Source organism: Hibiscus syriacus, unplaced genomic scaffold (assembly GCF_006381635.1).
Source record: "Hibiscus syriacus cultivar Baekdansim isolate YM2019G1 unplaced genomic scaffold, ASM638163v2 tig00111650_pilon, whole genome shotgun sequence".
NCBI lineage: Eukaryota > Viridiplantae > Streptophyta > Magnoliopsida > Malvales > Malvaceae > Hibiscus > Hibiscus syriacus.
Window position 1 is genome coordinate 2361745 of NW_024063146.1, and position 9926 is coordinate 2371670.

The 9926-nt window shown below is 35.1% G+C and overlaps 1 pseudogene; it reads right to left on the reverse strand.

Annotated features, from left to right (window-relative positions):
• Positions 1 to 203: 203 nt before the first annotated feature.
• Positions 204 to 2775, reverse strand: LOC120166939 (annotated as a pseudogene).
• Between the last annotated feature and the right edge of the window lie 7151 nt (positions 2776 to 9926).

Genomic DNA, 9926 nt, shown 5'->3' on the forward strand with positions numbered 1-9926 from the left:
ATTTTCGGTTGACAATCGAAAATATTACTTCTTTGTAACATTTTAGGTTCAACCAACAATATTAGTAAAATTGTAACATTTTAAATTTGGCTCAACTTAAAATGTTATAGTTTTTATTACATTTTTTTTGTTGCGCCTTAAAATTGTTGGTTTTAAACTTAAATTAAACTGTCCCACGACAAAACTATCCCTGAATAAATGTACAACGAGCAAAAATTTCTTTTTACATTGCCATGTATTTCTTTAAGAATGAAAATATATCTAAAGCCATTGTTGGTAGACCATAATGTATATTCTCGTCACCACTTGACCAACAGTAAAATATCCAACGAAAAGCACAACCAGGAAGCCAAAATATGAGAGTGGCAACTCAGTGAATCTCATGAAATCTCCAATTATTGAGAATGATATTGCGATACCAATGGCAGAAACCACAACTGTTGAAGCAATTACAGGCCATGAAGCAATCTCCATCAACAATGACATTTTCTCCGTCCTGAGTAAGTAGTAAATCAGTGTCTGCATCAGTAGCCCTTTGCCGAAATAAGCCGATCGAAAGAATCTCGGACTCAACCGGCTACTATTACTGTAATAAAACCAAACGAACTATAGAGTTGCTACATCACCAGTGTGCAAACAGGACCGTTCCATAGGATGAACATCGGTAAACCTTTGGTAGACCATTTCTGTGGGGTTTTTACATAATCTTCTTCCATTTTGTCCCATGGGATCGCTATCTGACCAACGCTGTACAAGAAGTTCTGCACGAGGAGTTGCTTCGGTGTCAATGGCTCGAACCTGGGTACAAGAGTTGCTATGAAGAGTGATAGAACGGTTCCTAGATTAGCAATGAATGAAAGTTTGATGTATTTCATTGCGTTTCCGAATGTGAGACGACCTTGCTAGACTCCAGCGACGAGCACAAGTCTTTTTCTAGTAAAATGATATCAGCCAAGTCTTTTGCAACCGATGCTACTGAATCGACTGATATACCTACATTGGCGGCATCCAATGAGAGCGAGTCGTTGATGCCATCCCCCAAGAATCCAACAACATGATCACCCGCTGTCTGCAATGACTGTACTACTCTCCGTTTCTGAGAAGGTGTGAGCTGAGCCAGAACCGTCGTGTTTTTCACTCGCTCGTGAAAGGCATCCTGGTTCAGTTGCTCCAGTTCCGGTCCTGTTTTTACATGTGTGGTTCTGATGCCAACTTCCTGGCAAATTTTTATGGCTAGCGACTGTGAATCACCAGTTAGTACTTTTGCTTTTACTCCCTTCTCAGCCAATTGCCATAGCGCTTGCTTTGCCGAGTCCTTAGGTGGATCAAAGAATGTTAGAACACCGAGGAACACCATGTCGGATTCGACAACATCCTCGTTTTCCATGTTTTGCTCACTTGCTTCCTGCAACTTGACATAAAATTGTTTTACATTCAAGGGTAAAAGTAAAATAAGAAGAAAATGACAATGGTTTCACGGATATTCGAACTCACTGTTCGTTGCGGATTCTTCATTGCAACTCCTATAATCCTTAATCCTTCATTGCTAAGTTGTTCCACTACATTTAAGATCCTATAATGGTGTTCTGCAGAGAAAAGATGTTATCTCACCCCTATCTACATGCTCTACATAAGTACAAACTTTCACCACTTCTTCGACTGCTCCTTTAGTTATCATCAATCGGTGAAAGCGTCGTCTATATATGCCTTCCGGATTTGGTTCTGTTTCCAAGATGACAGATACTCTTCTTCTTATGAAATCAAAAGGGATTTCATCAATCTTTCTCCATTTGGACGGTTGGAATCGTATCCGTTTGTTTACACGTGCGCCAAAATCTCATCGTCTAGTGGATATTTCTACTCAGTCTTGAAGTAAGAATTCAGGAAGGCAAAATGTAAGACCTTTTCTCCGGGAGCACCCCAGCTATCCGGATGATTAACCATGATTGCACAGTTCATGATGAGCATCCCGGTTTTATCGATACATAGAATGTCCCTTCCAAAACAATAGACGAGTCTCGAATGGCGGATAAGCTTTTGACTATACATCTCTTCCTTGCCATAGCAAGCCCACCCTTTGCAAGACTTGTGTTTATGATGAGGGGAAGCATTTGAGGAGTAAGGGCACACGCGACCGAGATCCCGAAAAGAGTACTCTCATTCAAATCATGGAAGGTCCTCTACCAGTATCATGATTGTGACTACTAGAAGCATTACTGCAACGAGCACAAACGAATATCTTCCGAATACCCTTCTCGAAACTATCTGCCCGTTTGTGTTTTCGATTGTCGAAAATACGGTGCTTATGTAGGTCTTGGATCCAGTGGAGACAACTAAACCAGTTCCAGTACCTGATACCACATTTGTCCCCTGCAATTCCCAAACTTGTTTAATATTCAAATGATTAAATTACCTGCAATTGTTCATGATAAAGCAACAACAAGGAACCAAAGAGTACCATGAAACAAATATTCTTTAATTCTAGCAAAGGATTGCTTCCATCTTCTCTTACATCAGCTGTTTTTTCAGTTGGCCATGACTCTCCTGTTAAAGAGGACTGACTGTTGAAGAAGCAATGATGTAAATTAAGGGGTTCATGGTATAAAAAGGTGAAACATTGAAGCTGATGAACCTTACAACAAGGTGTTTTGAAGTTAATAGTCTCACATCACCAGGGAAATATCCCCCGGTTCGAAAATCACAATGTCTCCCGGAACAACATCTCTTTGATCTACTTGAACGATTAATTCTGTCTGAACTAATCTCCGTGCACATCGTTGAACTCTAACCGGACATCGTACGTATTCCGAAAGCTGCATAGCTGCTTTTGAACTGCCATATTCCTGGATGTTATGCAGAAACTATAGTTAGATAAAGACCGAATTCGAGGACGTTTCGGGTCGATCGAGCAACTTCAAACAGGAAGCACCTGATAGAATCGAAGGGAGACACTAATGAAAACCAATACAAGCATGATGCATCCATTTGGTTTACCGTGATTGCAGCCGTCGCGGACGGTGTTACGGCTGTCGCGGGCGCTATTGCGAGTGTAGCGGGTAAATCGGACAGCGGCGAAACCGTTATATCGCGGACAAAATCACAGTGGCAGAACGTTTTTTGAAACCCTAATCACTGGTGATGTATGAGAGTGCCGACAACACAATAAGAATGATGTTCAAAGGATGAAAAAAAGGCGTTCCACAGCAGATGCCAAGAGCTTGGGAATGTGTATTCAAGAGGAATATTTGGGCCATTTTCCCAGCATGGATTTAAATAGCGGCTGTTACAGCAATAGCATTGGCGAACTTAGTGATAGAATTTGATGGTCAACTTAAAATTTTAAAAAATTTAGAGGTTTAAATTAAATTTTCAAAAACTTTGAAGGGTTCAGTTTATATTTTTTTAAATTAGGGTATAACTACAAATTTTAAAAATTTGAGAGTTTTAATGAGAATTTTTAAAAATTATATGAGGTATTTAATTAAAATATTAAAAAATTAAAATTAATATGAATTTCTAAAAATGTTGTGGGGCTAAATTAAATATTTTAAAAAATTTAAAATCTAAATTATAAATTTTCAAAATTTGGAGGGTTATGAACCCCATTACTCTTCATTATCTTCTACCATTGCACAATAGCACCCGCTATTTAATGGTGCGGTGCTATTATATGATCGTGATATCTATAATCATCGTACTAATCTTATTATGTCCGTAATGACGATAAATATAATACAATCAAAAACAAAATCACAACCATAATTTAAATATCTGGTCAGTAATAGTCAGAAAAATCAGTGATTATTTTTCCAATCAATAAAGAAAGATAGCTAACCTCTTTCTGTGGATCGAACATATTCAAAAGCCAAATATGTTTGTGATCTGGCCAAAGCATATAACCAAGAATAAACCTTCTCTTCTTCTTCTGTCTTTGGACCCCATCTTCACTAAATATCTCAAACAAATAACAAAAAAATCAGAAACACTAAATTAAACTATGGTAAACTACATCTTTAGTATCAAAATATTATTTTTATTCCGTTTTGATACCTATCTAACATTTAGTTTAAGTTTTATTTTAATATACCGTTTTTGAAATGTTGTACAAGAAATTTTTATGAGTAAATTACATCATTCATCATTTAACTATCTTTTCACTTCTATTTTGGTTACCGAAGTTTAAATGTTTTAATTTAATCAATTAACTTTTAAATTACTTATATTTTAACACCCTAACTTATTTTATTGAGTATGGTTTTGAAAACTCACCTTTGGACTTAAAACGTAAGAGAAACCCGAAAATCAAACTCGAAAGCGACCCATCCCGGTGGTGATGATTGGTATTACTATTGCCACCATTGACAAGGTTATCATGAACAGGGTTGGAACAAGGGAGGAAGTCAAACTGGGTTCTGAAACTGAAAAATCTAAAGAATTTGAAGCTTCCCATGGGAGCAAACAGGAATAGAAATGGAGAGACAAGTGTGTACGGTACATGAAATGATGAGCCCCAGCATGGTTGATTATTGGCAGGTTCAAGGTTTGAAGAGGTGGTGGAAGCATGAATTAGAAAATCTTTGTTATGGGTTGACCTTATTTGGACTAGTTCAAGTGTGTTTTCTGACTCCAATTATTTCATCTTTTAATAAATGGGATCAAAGATGGGTCGAGGGAGTGCAGGGGTGCGTTTGCACCTCCCAAAAAATTAAATTCTTTTATATTTTAAAATTTTTATTTGTATTTTCTAGGGATGGACTAGCGGGATATTAGGTTGGTTCAAGTGATAACCAGTTTGATATCGCTTAAGCAAGTCTTGAATTCAAGTGTTTGTGTATGCAAAAAAATCTCCGCAGGGAGACTCACCCACCAAAGACAGGTGTGCAACACGGGTCGGTTTGGATTAGTTAAGACGAAGCCTCAAGATCCGGAATAGCAACAAAAAAATAATATTTTATAACTTCACACCCTAAAATTTTTAACAATACGACTTTTTATTGAAAAATATAAATAATGTTTATGAAAATATTTGAGAGTCGTCACCAATCATTTTTATGGTGAGATTAGAACACAAAAAATCAGGTAAATTTAATAAAAACATTTTATTTTATTAAAAATACCATGTTTTGGTCTGCGAAATCAGAAAGTGAGTTCAGGAGTCAGTTACGCGTGGAGAAGGATTAGCACCCATACAACGCCCAAAATTGGTACTTAATCGATTATCCTATATTTTAAAAATTGGAAGTTTTGAGTTCGAAATTTTATTTAATTTAAAACTCACTATGTATGCATATTTTTAAAAGGATGTCAATTTACCAAGACTAATAACGACCACACCCAAGCAAAAGCGGAAGTTTAATTATCAAACACAATAAAGAGACATTGCCTTAATAATTTTAAAAAATAATGTGGGGCTTTGAAAAGGATGTTGATTTACTTCGAGAGTCCATAGCGGTCACCCCCGAGCAAAGCGAGAGATACACTAGCAACCCCTAATAAATTAACATTGCCTTATTTTTAAAATAAAATTCACTCAAACAAACAATTATGGAACCTAATTATTCTAAAATAATTAATGGTTTCCCTCTAACTTAAAGTTTCAAATGATGAAATTTAAAGAGTTCGGATTAAACCCTAAAATATAGACTCTAATATTAAATTAAATTAATTTTAATTAATTATGTTATTCAAATCATTAAATTGGAGTCTCGAGCATAAGCGATTTATATAGTGACCAAAATAAACTTATTAGTCTATTTTCTCAAGGTCTTCCTCTTCTTTAAGCATCATTTCATGTGTGAGGAGAGAGCCAATAAGTTCATCTAGGGTCAATGATTTTAAGTTCTTAGCCTCGATGATCGTCGTCTTCTTTGATTGCCAAGCCTTTGGAAGAGTAAACTAACTTCCTTACAAGCTTGTCATTTGGAATGATTTTTCCATATGATTTGAGACTATTGACAATCTTGGATTGTTGCATAGCCAAATCAGAAATAAACAGTGACCAAAATAAAATGAAAGAAAACAAAAGAATCAAATTCGAAGAAATAAAAAACAAAGGAACTAGGTGACTGAAATGTGAAACAACGGTAAATATAGGAGGACTATATAGTGATTTACCCAAAACCCAAGTTATAATACATATTTTAACCATATTTGGCTAAAATTTACCCTAGCCACCAGAGCTCTCATCTCATTTTTTTCAACCGAAAAAATGCCCCTCATCTCATCCAAGTTCGACCGAGAGTCTCTCAACCCCCATAGACACTGGCGCCGCCGGTCACCGCTTTGGTGACCACCTCGCTCCGGCCACCACTTCCATCTCTCTCTTCTAAATAAAAACAAAAAAGCCCCAAAAACCTAAATGCTCTCCTCTTTATTTCCTTCAAACGAACACTCCCCAACCCAAAAAAAGCCAATAATCGACCACCTATACTCCGACCACCACCATCGATGGATGGTTTCCTATAACCAAACCCCAAAAGAACACTAACGCCTTGATTTAGGGTCAAACCAACAAAAAATGAGAGCCCCTTAAGTTGTATATCTCCCAATGCTACACACTCAACCCGCCGACGTCCTAGGTTTCGATGAGGAACCCCCAAACAACCAAGGTAACCTATTGCTTATACTCCCTCTCTATTCTTTTTTTCTTACATGCATGCTCAAAATAGAAGAAGAAGAAAAAAACGAGGAAGAACAACAATGGTTCCCATGAACCTTGCAAAGAAAATCAAGAGGTCTCCCTTCTTTTTTCTTTTACTATCCAATCCCACGTACAAAATGAAATTTGGGTTTTATATCCGATTTTTTTACAAGTATAATATTAAAAAATTAGAAGAATGCTGATGTTGTCATCTATTTTTTGTTGTTGCTGATCTGGTTACTTTGGGGCTGTCGTGGCCGAGCGTTGGCATGTGGTTCTGCTCATCTGGCTAATGGGGCTAGCGTGGAGGCTGGCATGTTGTGAGCTGCTGTGGAGCATAGGGGTGTGCAAAAAAATGTGATTCGACCGATCCGATCTGTTGATCCGATCCGTTTTTCAATTTTTGGATAGTTCGGATCGGGTATCCGATTTTTTTTTCAGATTATCGGATCGGATACGGATTGATAAAAATCCAATTTCAAATTATCCAAAAACCAAAAAAAGTGAACTTTTTAATGGTTTTCTTGGGAACCAAACATAGGAGGAGATTCACCATAACTGAAAGTATTTTCTTGCATAACATTGTTTTTTTTCCATTACTCCTGAGGTTCACTGGTAGAGGCTCTTGTAGAGGAAGTTAGCTTTAATTGCTCTTTTTATTTTCATGTTTCTTAAATGTGGAATGTTATAAATATTGCACCTTGAGTCATTTTTTTGTTGGTTGCTTTGCCTCAATATTATATATATAATCTTTGAGAAACTTTGAAGAGGGAAAAAGGAGAAGAAAAATAGGTGGTTTGTTGATAGAAACTTTGAAGTCACTTTGTGGGGTGAACCGATGGTCTTATACTGTCTTTTGGAAGATCGATTGTCAAAATACTAAGTAAGTTTCTACGTTTACTTTTTTTTGGGGTTGTTTGATTGTGGAAAAAATTGAAGGGAAAATAAGAGAAAATTTAGTGTTTCTCTATAGTTCTTATGCATGTATCTTCGTTTGGTTTAGCTAATAAAGTATAAACAAAATACTTCACACACAAAAAAAGTGAACTTTTTAATGGTTTTTTGGCAACTAAACATAGGAGGAGATCCACCATAGCTGAAAGTATTTTCTTGCATAACATTGTTTTTTCCCATTACTACTGAGGTGAAAACTATACTACGCAATAATAATTTTAATTGTGTCGAGTTAGCAATTGAGATTTTTAGTCATTTTACATTATTTAATTTTGACAAAGAAAAAAATATAACGTATATTTAGAATAAAGTATTATACTTTATTTGAATTTTTACTATTTTTCTAATTCTAAGCTTAAAATCGGATTCAGATCCGGATATTTTAATATCCGATTCGAAATTTCGGATATTCGATTTTTTTGGATCGGATACGTATCATTACTTTAGGTATCCAAAATTTTTGGATATCTGAAAATTCGGATAGAATAATATCTGATATCCGATAATGCACACCCTAGTGGAGCGAGGGGCAGCAGTTGCAAGTGCATTGCGGACCAAAGTGTGGACTGGTCGGGATGTGGTTGTATGCGTGGAATGGATTTGTTGGGCTTGATGTTGGGCTGTGGCTGCTATAGTGCCTCGGTTGCTGTAATGTTTGGGTTTGGGCTGATTGAACGGGTTCAATTGTAATGGATTTGGGTTTTATAATATATATTTGAAATAATAAATAATAATAATATAGTAATAATAAAAAAAGATAAAATGAAAATAATAAATATTAATTATAATAATAAAAAATAATAATAATAAATACTAATAAAATAATATTAATAAAATAATGATAGGGTATGACAAAAATGATGATTACAGTTGCCCTTTTTTGCTCGTTGCTGTGGAACGAGAATGGAGTAAAGACATAAAACACCATTTTTGGCTTGAACTGCTCAAACTACTGAGCTACAAATTCTTCTCATTATGGACCCTCCCTTTGAAATGTCGATCCACCTCCTTCTGTGATGAATTTTGAATAAAATACTGAACAAATTCTTATCATTATGAATTTCTCACTCTTCGGACGAGCTATTCTCATTATGAACCCCTCCATTGGAAAAGAAGATCCACCTCATTCTGTGATGGAATCGAGCAAGAATGACAGTGTTGATTCTACCTCATTCTGTGATGGAATTGAACAAAATGTTGATGATGATCTATCTCCTTCTACGATAGAATCAAGAAACATGATGATGTTGATCAAACTCCTTATGTGATGGATTTAAGCAAAAGGTTGAACAAATTCTTCTTATTATGAACATTTTCTTCCTCCTCGGATGAGTTCTTCTCATTATGAACCCTTCCATTGGGAATGAATATGCAAAAAGAATTTTCATATGTCAATAACAATTGTGTTTGAAGTACCCGAAGGTTTTCGAATCTTTGCTGAGATCTACTTATTTCAAAAGTAAAGATATGGATTAATTCGTTGCTAAAATCTATTTCTTCAACATGGAATTGTGAAATCTCTACTAACTTTGGAAATCATGTCAAATAATGAACAAGTGAAAAGAAATTTGTTTCAAGAGGATCTATCTTAGGTGAGATAATTGTTTTTCGAATGAACAATTTTAACTTGTGTGTTTCAAGGGAAAATATCTCAAGTGAGACAAGATTGATTTAAAAAAAACAATTTCAAGTGAGATGAAATTTTGTTTCGAGTGAAACTATTTCAAGTTTTGTGTTCCAAGGGAAACTATCTCAAGCGAGACGAAATTGATTTTAAGAAAAACAATTTCAAGTGAGATGAATTTTTGTTTCGAGTTAAACAATTACAAAATTTGTGTTTCAAGGGAAATTGTTTTAAGCGAGACATAATTTGTTTTTAAAGAAAAATAATCTCCACTGAGATAAAATTTATTGGATCAATATGAGAAACTTTGAAAATTGATTTCTCATTTTCCCAAAAATATCATGCCTGAAGGTCTTACTGATTTTTGGAATTAATTTACTAAGGACTTTGGAAATCGTTTTCTTACTTTTCAAAAATTTCAATTTTAGGAAAGATTAAATGAGAAACTTTGAAAATCGATTTCTCATTTTTTTCAAAAATATCAAATGAAAATATTATGCCTGAAGGTCTTACTGATTTCATGAAAATAATTTACTACGTAAGAACTTTGGAAATCGTTTTCTTACTTTTCAAAATTTCAATTTTGGGAAAGATTAAGTGAGAAACTTTGAAAATAAATTTCTCATTTTTTCCAAAAAATATCAAATGAAAATATCATGCCTGAAGGTCTTACTGATTTCTTGAAAATAATTTACTAAGTAAGAAACT